Here is a 12,788-nt window from a genome sequence, read left to right on the forward strand (position 1 = left end):
AGCAATAACTACCATACACAAATAAAGTGCTTTTATTTCTCACATTTGCAAGAAACCACAAGCAGTTTTCTCTCATCAGTCAACAATTATGCAAGCAATAAAGCTGTGATGCTAACTGATTGAATAAAATAAGCTGCATGACTTCTACTAATCCTGGTGATGTAGTCATCAAATAGCTTTTGGTTTCTGATTTGAAAAAGAGATAGAAATGTGTTCTCTTATTAAATCATTAAGCCCTCCCCCCCAAATCCAAAGTCACCTCTTGTCCTCATATAGTCTTTCTACATGATTTTCATCTAACATATATTTTCTTTTTTGAATATACGTGAGCATTTTCTGAATTTGTACTTTTCAGTTCTGTGGATTGTAAAGCAAACTTTCTTTTCATAGGTGATGCAGCACACAGAGAAGATGTAGAGATAATAGACAGTATAATGCAGACCACAGCGTCCTATAGTATGCTAGATCACAACAGAAAAGCTATTTCTGCAAAGACTACTGTCATCATCTCATGTCATATTCATCATGTGAAAAATTGTATACTTCAGCTTTTCTTCTCTCTCAGCTGGAAACTTACCTGGTGATTCTTACAGGCTATGCACATGGGAGGGGGCCACACAGATGTGCACAGGGTCCCCGCCTGAGGGTGCCTGTGACATGGTGAAAGGGACAAAATAATCAGTGTCCACTGAACTGGGGGCTGCAGAATTGTGAGTCCTCTTACAGCAAACACCACCTCACCTCTGATTAAAAATTCCAAGTACTTAAATTATATACATGTTTGTATGTGTCTCCCTGCAAGTGTAATTACATTGGGAATTCTTTCCCAAAATTCTCTGTAGCCACAATAGCATGTTTTAATGAGATAAAAAAAGAAAATAAATAAGCAAGGAAAAGTCCTCTGTCAAATTTCCCTGTTCAACCTTACTAATCCGCCCCCAGCAGCAGTGCAGGTTAGATGAAGAAAGCGTCACTGAGCTAGCAGGATCACAGCTGCAGGAATTAATGTGTAAGTGCCAGAGCTCTCCTTGCCAATTCACGGTTCCCTCAGCCTGTCCAGGTACAGCCATGAGTTGTATTTGCTCCTTGATTTATGCGCATTACTCTGTGCTCCTGAGATATTCAAGGGTGGAAATAGCATTGGAGCAAGGAGGCGTGAAGGTGAAGTCACTGCCACACTGTTACTGGAGCCCTGCTACACCAGGGGGAGAAATCACCACTGTGAGGAGTCTGCACTCAGAGTGTGCTGCTCATGGAGAGGGCTCGTCATGCAGAAGTGAGTCCTAGCAGCAAGTGTAACTCCTCAGTCAACACGCAGCGGCCCCAGAAAGCTCAAGGGGTCTCTTAAGTCATTCAAGATCCTTATAGATCCACTTTAGATCCACTTCAAGCCATATTAAATAATACTGATAAAAACTAAATCACCGGGGTAAGAATTCAGTCACACTATTACACCTGAACTATTTACACTTGTGGACAGTAAACATTAGTGCCAGTGCAGGGCTTGGCAGGAGTGTTGACTAAAGCAGAGTGGAGCTACAATGAGGCAGAATATTATTTTTAATCACAGAGAGAGGGTGAGTTTTAATGAGGAAGGGCTTCTTCTGTGAGCTTCTTGAAATAAGGAATAGCCATTATATTTTTGTAGAAGAAAATGGATCTCTTCTAGACTCAATAAAGTTCTTCCAATAAGCAACAATTGTCCGTTCCTGCTAAATATTAAACAGGTATTCGTCTTTAGGCAGGTTATATATCTTCAAGAATATGTCTAAAGTAAATTTTAAGTTTATTATGATGTTCATTTATTTCCTCAGCATCTGCCCAAGATGATCTGACGCTACACAAATTAACTTTAGATAGCAGTTAAAAGTTTAGAGCATGCCTTCAGATCCAGGTCTGAAAAATGATCGACATCCTAGGTCTGGAGGAAGAGTTTAAGTATTACACAACAAAGAACACACAGTGTCATGATTCAAGTAGAAGAGAACAAGGTTAAGTGACTCCCACATGGGTGTCCAAGCGAGGAGACTCACAGCACCCAGCAGTGGGACGTTTGTCCTCCCTGCTATATATCCAGCAGGGAGAGCGATCTAACCCAAGGATGGCCAGTCATGCTGAAGGAATATTTTCTACACTCATCAGATGCAGTAGACTCTATAGCATTAATGGAGGAAAGGGTGGGGATTCTGAGCCTTACCGTTCTTTTTTACACTAAATAAGTCTCCAGGATAATAAAGATAGAAAACTACAAAAATCTCGCTGATAAGTCAACATTACAAAAGTGTATTCTACTTCATCACACTTCTGTGCATTCTATTTGATTATGCATTTGGTTACTTGCAGGATTATACAATAAATATTTAACCACCAGCAATGCACAGGCAATGACCTGGGAGAGCAAGCACTGATGAAATTCTCTTGATTTCAAAGCAACAATAGCGATAATTATCAGTATTCACAGGGTGGGTACTATGGGTTAAGGGCTTTCCATACGACATTTATCATCGTAGCCTCCCTACACAAATAGATTATGCTCATCTTAGAGAGAACTGACAGTACATTCCAAGACGTTTCCATAAATTGCTCAAAATACCAGCTAATAATGCAGATTCAGGAGTGTATGTCCTCAGGTGCACACACTCAGATGTCCAGGAGTGTGACACCCACACCCTGTCCTCATGTGACAGCCGGCCATACCTCGTGTTGTTGGCCCTTGCGACGGACATAGCTACCTGGCCACCCCTCGCTGGCCTTGTGCTCTGTACTGTGCAGTTGTCGCTGGTGCCACAGTGGGGGGCAGGATGTTGTGGCTCTCCGTGCCCAGTGGGGACCATGTAGCAGAGCCAGGCCAGCACCATGTGATGAAAGTGACCAACTCCTTTTCTACCTCTGGCCCCAGCCTTGCATATCATCTACAATGAGCTGGGTTGCTCTAAGTAGAGATAGAGGGATGACTAGAAATGTACTTAGCCATCGTTAAAGACCTACTGCCAAGGTGCAGCTTAAATGCACAGCTATGGGCACCAGTGTGAAGGCAGAGCTACTGCTGCTGTGTGCACGGATTCAGAAATAACCCAGGGATCACCAGTGCCTTCCCCAAATCCTGTTAACATACAGAACGTACCAAATATAGAATATATCTATTTTAGTATGTGGATTATAACTGCACACAGTGATTTATAACTGTGTCCCTAAGTGTTTTCCTCCCTCAAGAAAATGATTTAACTGTTTAAATTCAACATCAAAGGATATTTGTCCAGTTGAATTGCAAAATATCACTATAGCACGGATAAGGACTTGACAACACAGCTTCACTGGAGTGGGGGCCTGGCGTCCCCCCGTACGTAGGAGGACAGAAGGTGTGGGCTCATCTGCTCCTTATGGAAAGGAATGCGTGGGGATAAGTTGTGAGCCTTAAACTTGGGACAAAAATCCCAATTGTAACTACTTGATATGTTTGAAAAGATAGTCTACCTTGGTTTAAGCAAAACTTTTTATCAGATTTATATTTTAGGAGGTTACCTTACCAAGACAAAAATTAATACAATGTGTAAATGTATCCCAAGACAATTCCGTCTTAATTGGATCAAAAGCTCAAAACCAAGACAGGGACAAGAGTAACTAGGAAAGGCAAGTTTGGGGCTAGCCTTGGGAGTTTCCATCGGTTTCTAAAGTTCAGGGAATCTGGGCCTGATTTCTGGAAGATTGGACCTCACTTTTAGGTAAATTGTTCAGTGGGGTCAAAAGCAGCTGCCAACTTGGTTTCTGTCCTCGTTTTGCACACTGAAGGAAGAGGCAGCAGAGGCTAGGACCCTCGATGATGCAAACAGCCCACCACAGCACACGCACCTTCGGCTCACTGTAAGAGGCCTAAGGCTTCTGGCTGACCGGGAGACCCAGGACATCTCGGAAGGGTTCCTGCAGTGGACATGGTAAGAATCCGCACTGGTCCCTTCCCTTGCATCTCCAACACACCATTAGGTGGGCAACTCATCCTGTCTGAAGCTCTGGCTCGGTGAGACAGGGGTGCTCTCCGAAAGGAGGTGAGGAACCTTGAAAGACATCGACATCGACGGTGATACAGCCGCCGAGACGAAGCTTCAGCATTGGATACTGTAATGTCAGGAGTTCAGCACTCTCCTACCAGCACTCGCTAGGTGTGGAAAGGAAGCCCAGGACAGTTTAATTCACACCATTACTTCTGCACAGCCTTGTCCATGAAGGGGTCGTGTATGATCATTAGTACCTGCAGTGCCTTCCGGTAGCTGGGGAAAAGACTCTGTCAATTCTGGCCAAATGGAAAGTGAAAGAATGTGTTCCTCTTGTCTGAGCAGAAACTGGCAGAACTGGAGGTTTCTGCCCCTCTGTCTGCTCTTTCCTTTGCCCCAAAATGATGCCCCCAGAGAAGATGAGACAAAGCCCTGCTGGCCCCACATGCTGGGGCTGGGAGAGCTCTCATGGCAGAGCCTAGCCTGCAAGGGTCTGCACACCACAACCAGAGACGCAAACACACTGTGGAGATGTAGACTTAGGCATGAGGCCAAGGCAGCCTCAGAGATGGCCACTGTGCTTGGAAGTTGTTATCTTCACCTTCCAAATGCATTTGTGGGCGGGCGTTCCCACAGAAGCGGGATAGAGAAACAGATAAAGAACCACGCCTCAGTGAAGTTACCAGCTGCATGCATGGAGATAAGAGCTGCAGGAAAATCCCTAGCTTCCTGCTCCCCAGGGTGAGCAGGCTACTATAAAAGACTGCTTCCCTCTTTGTGGACCCACGGGTCCTGCACCTTCAACCTCCACCTCTGAAGAGAGCTGCTGCTGGGCTTGCTTTACAGGGGCAAACTCTGAGGAACAAAGAAGGGAGACGTACACGAGGGCTCAACCCAACAAATATCAGCTAAGGAAGTTCACATACAAGTGTCCACTGTCAAGAGAAATCAACAACAGACATGTTTGCTTCAGCTTGGGACAAAGAACGTGTGCCTGTAATTCAAGGTACACAGCTCAAATTTATTTAGCACGGCAAGACACGCCTCGGGCGCTCAAACACAAGACAGCAGGAAGACATCGGTGCTACCACAGCTGTTGAGATGAAGTGCTGCCGTCTTCAATGGCCTCACGTGTAAAGGATCTCCTAGGCTACTTGGAAGGTGGAAGTCCTTCATCCTTTCATGCCAGGGCAAATGGCAAATACTTAGGGCCAGAAATGTTTTAATTGTCGTAATAGTACATTGTTAATATTTTTAGCATCTCACTATTATAAGGCATAGGAAATCCACCAGTAGATAGAGTATTGCCTTGGAAAATCAGCAGTAAGCCTTTCTAAATGATGCCATATAACATCTTCTAAATGACGTCTTGTGACTTCTGCTTATGTTTTATTAATATAGGAAAAATTAACTGCAGCAACTTGAATTTATTTTATATGAATAAAGAATAAAAGAATATTTATCTTTAATTTTCTATTATGAGAATTATGAAGATTGATAGAAAAGAAAATGACACTCCAATGTTCAAATTCCATATACTTTACTTTCATAAAGACTAATTTTTTCTCACTAAATATTATTGATGCTCCAGCAGAAATTCTAAATAATAAACCTTCTGAATGATTCTCATTCTAAATAACTAATGAGGAAATAAAAATGAGCATATGATGAGCAGGGTCTGGACTCAATTTTTATAGAGACATGGCCACATTAGTGAATTTCAGGAAATGTCAATACTAATCACATCTTTATAAATATTGATTTCTTCCATCCTAGGTGAGTAGAAGAGAATATGCACTTGAATCATGACCTACTAACAGATTTCATATTCTTTTAACTTCTTCTACATTTAAATCAATTCCTTTGTGGAATTCAACTGAACTTTTCTTTTGAAAATCCAATGTACTAATATTTTCAAAGAGAATCATATCAAAACCTTATTCATTAGAGATGATAATGGGGGAATTTCCATCAAATCTCCAATGTCAATCTCCATTTGAAATGTTCAGCGCTCAACAAGTGTGATTCCGGGAACAATCACATGACTAATAAAGACAATTTATTATTTCCTGGAAAGAAACCCAGTGGGTAAAATAAAGGAAGAACACCAACAGCAACTGGAAAGTGATTTTGCAAAACTTTTATTTGACTTAGCAAAATATTTAATGCAAAAATAGGAATGTAAAATGAATATGATCATCCCAGTCAAAATGACCTTGAAACATTAAGGATTATCTGGCATGCCAAAAACTGTGATTTTCTTTAATTTTTAAATTTTAACTGTCATTCTAACCAGAGATCTTGTTAGATTTCGGGTGACCTGGGGCACCAGTGAAGCTGCAGTGAAATCTCACATTCCCTGGTATGTGAAAGAACATACATTTTAAGTATCTGTGGAAGTGTGTTTATAATTTACACATATTACTTTTGATAACTTTGGATGATGTTATATGTCCTAAATGGATACCAACCAATGCATATTTATCTACTTATTTCTACATTACAGATTTATTATACTGTTAATTCATATGTAAATTGTTTTAGAGAAACTGGGAAGAGTCAGTTTATGGCAGTAGTGAACTTTGGATCTTATATAACTGATTTTAATTCCTTTTTGAAACTTATGTCCATATTTCAAATTTAGTTTTAGAATAGTAAATCAGTTCAAAAGTCCCTTGTGATCAGTAAAGTGGGCAGAAGTATCCTGTCCTTAAACCTTTGCACTTTAATTAATTCACTTCTTTAGTTTAGATCATGCAGAAATTGAATCCAGGAGAGGCAAGGCATCACTATCCAGACAGGAGACTGGGATTAGGCAGTAGGGATTCTGGGAGAGGTGCAGGGTGCACTCTGGGAGGCTGAGACAGGAGGACCGTAATTTCAACCTGGCCAATTTAGAACATAGCAAGACCCTGTCCAAAAATAAAAATTAAAATGGGCTTGGGATGCAGTTCAATACCAAGGCCTTGAATTTAGTCCCTCGAAGGAAAAATAAAAGAATCCTGCTTTGCCCAATGCCACACTCTAGGTCAGAACTGAAGCTTGGGCCCCAGAGGATGACTCAAGGCCAGTGCCCTGCCCTAGGCCCTTTCTCCTGTGGCTTCTGCTTCTGGCTCCATGAGGCCACAGAGCTATGGTTAAATGGGAGCCTTTGAGCTTCTCTAAATCTGCAGGCTGTTGACAGAAGATCTAGCTCACAACTGCTTATGAAATGAGTCTAAGCTTATGTATCTCGGAATGCAATACAATGAAAACCTCTTCCTCCTCCCTCCATATTGTCTCTAAGTGAGTTTAATGGTAACATTTATGCACAAAATATTTCTGGTTAATTTTGGGAAGTGTGAATATACAGACACTTGCTCAATATTTAAATGTACATTGTTTTTTCCTTTTCAAGCCAAGGTTCTGCCAGAGATAAAAAATTCTGATAGCAAAAGTAATTATGTCTGACTGATGCTGCCTCCGACTGCCTGCGAGTTTGTGTCACACCTGCACACATCAGAGTCTTTGCCAGGAGTGTAGTGCAGTTCATGCCTTGGGGTCCAATGTGAAATAAATCAGGCTTAGTGCTGCCAGTAACACTAAGAAACAGTGCAACCCAAGGTCCAGCTGAACTCTTGCTCAGCTGAACTCTTGCTCAGCCGATGTCGAACCAAACACACGTGTGGGTAGATAGTGCTGTCAATAATCCGTGATGTGAGTTCGCACCAGTGCGGTCACAACTGTCAGGAAAATTTCAAATATAATTTCAATTGATAATTCAGCCATGGACAAATGGCAATGTTCGTCCTATGAAGCTTATTTTAAAAATAAAACAGAATTGTATTTTCTCAGGGATGAGTCTTTAGTCAAGGAACCCAGGATCACTTTTCCCTGACCACTGCTGTGTTCTGAGAAGACCTCACAAACATCAGGCAAATGGGGTCGAGGAGAAAGGCAGAACGGGGCCATCTGCTCCCAGCCGTGGGCGTTGGCCAGCCGGTCTGCCCCTCATGGCGGCTCTCCTCAGCCTTAGCGGGACACAGTCCCACTGCGGCCAGCAGTGCCAGGTGGAGAGTTGGTGGAGGGACCGCAGGTCTGTGGGCTTCAAGCTTCTGGGCTCCAAGGAGGCATGAGGTCCCCAGTGCAGGGGTCAGGCCAGGGACGCTGTGCACACCGAAGGCTGAGGACGAGCCGGGGCTCCCGCCTGCAGCCTTGCCTCTCAGCTGTGGACCCTGCTCCGCAATTACCTACTGTGCCAGGAAATCTGAATAGGGAACGGAAACATCCCAACTATGAACAACCACAAAGAGGATAATTACCTCTTCACTGGAGTGGTAGGGCAGGAAAACCGCAAAAAAGTTAATGCAGTTAAACCATGGCATTGTCTACCACACGTTGCTCTTTAAAATACCGTGCCTTGAATTCTTTACGTTTTGGCTCTTTCTTTTCCAGAATATGTAAGCGTGCTTCCCTCCTCTCTGCGAGGTCGCCCTGGGGATCGGAGGATTCACTGCCCTTGCCGTGGGTGTGGGTGGGAGGGTCGCTCTTCCTGCCAGTGTTAGCAGCTGTTAAGGCCCAGCCCTGAGGCCGGGGGAGACCCTGGGAGGTCTGGGAGATCTGGGAGATCAGCGCTGAGTGGGCAGGGGACTCGACTCGGCATGAGTCGGAGCGTCTGGGACGACCACTGGATCCTGCAAACAAACACAAGTCTAGAGAAACGTGGGGCCCAGGGAGGCCTGCAGCCCACGGGGAGGCCGTGTCTGTGCCTGCCGGGGAAGCACGAGCAGTAAGGGGCCGAGGCCCGCCCACCGCGGTTCTGAGCTGTAGGACTCTTAGCCTTCGCTTGGCCCTGGGCACTACTCAGCCAGCCTCGAGTGTCCAAGAGTCAGAAGGAGAAACTCGCTCCCGTTGGAAGGCACAGGACGCCTCCGAGGAGGAGTTTGGCCTGAGAAACACAGTGCATGCACAGTGATGCTTCCAGAGCTGGCCAGGAAGGAGTCAGGGACCTGCAGAGGAAACAGAGTCTCACTTCTGTGCCCGAGGTGTATTTTCGGCATGTCTGCTCGCAGCCGTGTCCTGGCTGTTTCCCTGGCTGTGATTACAAAGTTGTCTGGTGCCAGGCCCCAGCCACTCTGTGTGCGGCTGAATTCGAGGCCACGGAAAGTGGCCTGGGGCAAAGGGGCTGTCAGGCTGAGAGGCAGATCAAACGGCCCACTCCGGGGGCTGGCAGTGCTGGGAGCCCTGGGAGGGAGCAAGGCAGCACTGTGGCAGCACAGGTGGGGTCCTCTGGCAAGCTGGGCTTTCTCTCATGGAGACGGGAAGCTGTGGAGCCTGCAGAGCAGGGGTCCTGTGGTCCGATGACAGTGGTGAAGGACCCCGCAGCCCCCTTGGGTGATCAGGGTGTGGCACTGTGATGCAGATGCGTCTGACAGTGTCCTGGCTCAGGCCATGAGCTGAGGGCTTTCTAGATCAGTTTTGCAGCTGGAAGTGACATGATTTGCTTATGGGTAAAATGCGGGGTACAAACCAGGAAGTCTCAAGCCCGTGATTCATTTCTGCAGGTGTCCACGTGCAGGATTTTTACAGCACACACCCGCACTGTTCCAGGACCATGCCTCTCCAGGTAGGAAACATCATGGGAACTCATACTATTAGTACTGCATCGTTTCTAGCCACCCTGCAATAGTTCATCGGTTGTTAAGCAACACTCTCAAGTCTTCTTTGTGGAATTATGGAAATTACCCTTCAGGTATTTATAAAGTTAATTCTACACCAATGTGTTTTCCCTTATAAGCGAATATATTTAATATTAAAAGGCCTCTTTCACAAGGATGGAAAATGCCTAGCTTAATGGTATTGCACTTGAAAAACAGTGCTAAAATATGTGGCCTAAATGTAGGACTAGGGAAGGGAACATATTGTTTACTTGTTTAAAATTGTTATTCGAAAGTACCTGAAGTTAAATCTTATGCAGCAGCACTGATGTGGAGGAATATGGCATATTCTTCTAGGTTGAGATGTTAGAAGAGTATCTGAGACTTGGGTGACAGAGAGCATGACACACACAAGAGATGTTTCCGTTGGGAATCCTCTCCTGGAACATTTTTTGTGCTTTAGTTTTCTCATTCCTAAAATCAGTTACCAGCTCTGATCATATTAAAAGTCTTTTCCTGGATCAGCTATTTTTTGCATTACTTAATTACTATGCCAAATCAACAATTTAGTAAGTAGCTATTAAACCACTATGTGTCTTCTTCTATATTTTGTTAAGCATCATGTGACCAACAATTGGAATAATCAACTACTGTTATCAAGGAATGATTTTATCTAGGTGACATATGTTTTAAAGTCCATTTTTAATAGTCCAGTAACTACCAAAAATACTATGTTGCACATCTTTCAAAAAGTGTCCAATGTCAGAACAATGTACAGAAGGAGAAAAAACAGATAAAGAGGGGCCAGGCAGGAAGGATCACATCAGAATCAAAGACAAGGTGTGGTGGGAGCATACTTCAGCAGCATGGGCCTGGCCCTGGTTTTCCTGGGGCAGTGACGATGTGGATGAGCAGTGGGAGGGAGCCTGGTCCTCTAAAACAGAAGGGCACCCCCACTCCACGGGGAAACAGTCACCCGAGTCCTCCCATGGATACTGTTCAGCTGTTTAACTGGAGAAGTTTCCCAAAGCTTTATAAAAACTGTGGGAATGGTCATGGCTCAAGTCAGGCTCCAGGAAAATAATGACAAATTATTATTTGCTCCTAATTCTTTCTACTCCCCTCTTCGTTGTCTTTTCAGAGAAAGTGTGTCATTTAAATGCTGATAGGTAATCAGTGTTTTTACCATCACATTTTCTATTACCCATTTAAAATCAGGACCGGATTTTGGAGATCATCTCCTTGGAGTGGTACCAGCTAGACTCTTTACAGGAAGCAGGTGGGAATGGCTTGGTCCGGACTCCCAAAGCTGCCAGCTTAGGCTCTTAAGCACCAGACCCCAGATGTAAATGCGCGCAGATCTCCTCATCCTCTGACAGCCCTGTGAGGGAAGCTGAAGGAGGATTCCTTTCATGGATGAGGGTGTAATGCATAGTGGGCAGGTGTCTTCTACAGGCACAAGGACTTATGAAGGCAACAGGGCTCAGCCCTAAGACAGCTGCACCAGAATCCAAGTTCCAGTTCCATATTACCACGCTCACTAGACCCCAAGATTCCTATCTGTCCTCTCCAAGATGACTGAATTATGTACCACGGGAGCCAAAGGACCCAGCTGTAAATACTTGATTGGATTCATCCAATGAGTTCATCTTTTCTTCATTCAAAAGCTAAGTTCTACAGTTATAGAATGGTTCTTTGTGTCTAAACTGCCGATTATATGTTACCCTAATAGCACTCTTTGTGTTTTTTTTTTTTACAAAAACTGGTATGGTGTGCACACATATGAGTAAAAAGAACTGCATGTATGGATTAAAAACCATACACAATTTTGTTTCCTAATCATTTTCATATTTATTGTCCATGAAGAGTGACAAGAAGAAAGTTCTGTCAGAAATCACATTTAAGGAAATCGTACTTTTGAAATCTAACATCTGCATGCATTCTGAGAAAAATAGGAATAATTCCTTCCTCAGAAGTAACAGGCTGTTTTTGTCTATTAACAAAATCTTCAGGAAAGTAAAATAAGCAACAGAGAAGTTCTCCTTGTGTGAGAAATCATCACCGCCCCCCTCAAGTGTAACCCTATTGCCCAGGGCTTGTTTACAGGTATATAGGCAAATAACTTCAATCACAAGGGACTATCATCCTGGACACTTGCTAAGGTGCCTCTCCCTCAGGCAGGTGCTCTGGAAACCTTGCCACACCCACAGGTCCTGGACCCCTCCGTCTTACTGCTGGCTGGCGCTCAACCCCTGGGCATCCAATGGAGGACCTCGCTCACACTGCCTCTCCAAACAATATGTGGGGTGCCCACAACGGTGTCATGTTCTAAACATCAGTACAACAAGCGTCCTTGAGCTGTCTCTCTGCCCAACTGCTTATCTTAGAAGAACTCAGATATGGGAACTTACAGATTAAGCTATATCAATTGTAAGACATTCATGCCTTTTGTCTAATTGACTTTACCAAGATGTTCACAACTCCCCCCATTCAGCAGCCTATGGGGATCACTGCTCTTCTGTGGACATGGACCGCTTGGCTCAGAGAGGAAGAGTCCCTCCTATTCTTTAAAGTGACATTCTATCATGACTAAGGATGTTGTAGTTTCACGTGATTTGTAGCAGTTATCTCCAAGTTACCCGATCAAAATATAATGAAACTATTGAACATTTTCTCTAATTTGTACAAATATACTAATTAAAGCCCAGTTTAAAGTGCTAATGTCTGATCAGGCATCAAAGAAATGTAACACACTTCATTTAGCTTAAAGACCAATGTGATGCTTACTAAGTTACTTGTGAACTTAGTCTTTAATTTGGCTTAATTTGCATTTCTTTTCCTCCTACCTGCTCAGTTCTTTTTTTTTTTTTAGAGTTTTGTACATTTTATTTAACAAATTTGGGTCACAAAATCTTCAGTCTCTCCCCTACATCATGTATCTCGGCCTGAAGTAAATGCTTGCTGGGAAGCTTGTTTTCATAATTTCCCCCTTGTTTTTTTTTTTGGTATCAGGGAATGAACTCGGGACCTTGCACTTGTGAGGCAGGCAGTGGCTCATAATTTCTTTTTAAAGTTCTCAATTATCTCCTCCTTTTAACATTAGGATTATACCTAAAGAGATCATCAGCAAGAGACTCTCCTTTTGCATGTTGCTGTTGTACCT

At 43.7% G+C, this 12,788-nt stretch overlaps 1 protein-coding gene and 1 pseudogene across 5 annotated transcripts in view; both read right to left on the minus strand.

Moving 5' to 3' along the window:
* The window catches only part of Csmd1 (CUB and Sushi multiple domains 1), a 1,515,607-nt gene that overhangs the window by 1,190,209 nt on the left and 312,610 nt on the right, over nt 1-12,788 (minus strand). The window lies entirely within an intron of this gene.
* Nucleotides 1-12,788, minus strand: part of LOC147828398 (nibrin pseudogene) — an 84,583-nt pseudogene that overhangs the window by 51,752 nt on the left and 20,043 nt on the right. Inside the window, exon 1 of the transcript XR_015450868.1 lies at nt 1-12,788. This exon is cut by the window's left edge and continues 51,752 nt beyond it; it is cut by the window's right edge and continues 20,043 nt beyond it. The product of XR_015450868.1 is annotated as a nibrin pseudogene (transcript).

This window comes from Heterocephalus glaber, unplaced genomic scaffold (genome assembly GCF_053883595.1).
Source record: "Heterocephalus glaber isolate CG9 unplaced genomic scaffold, H.glaber_assembly_v1.0 deba00001104, whole genome shotgun sequence".
Classification (NCBI taxonomy): Eukaryota; Metazoa; Chordata; class Mammalia; order Rodentia; family Bathyergidae; genus Heterocephalus; species Heterocephalus glaber.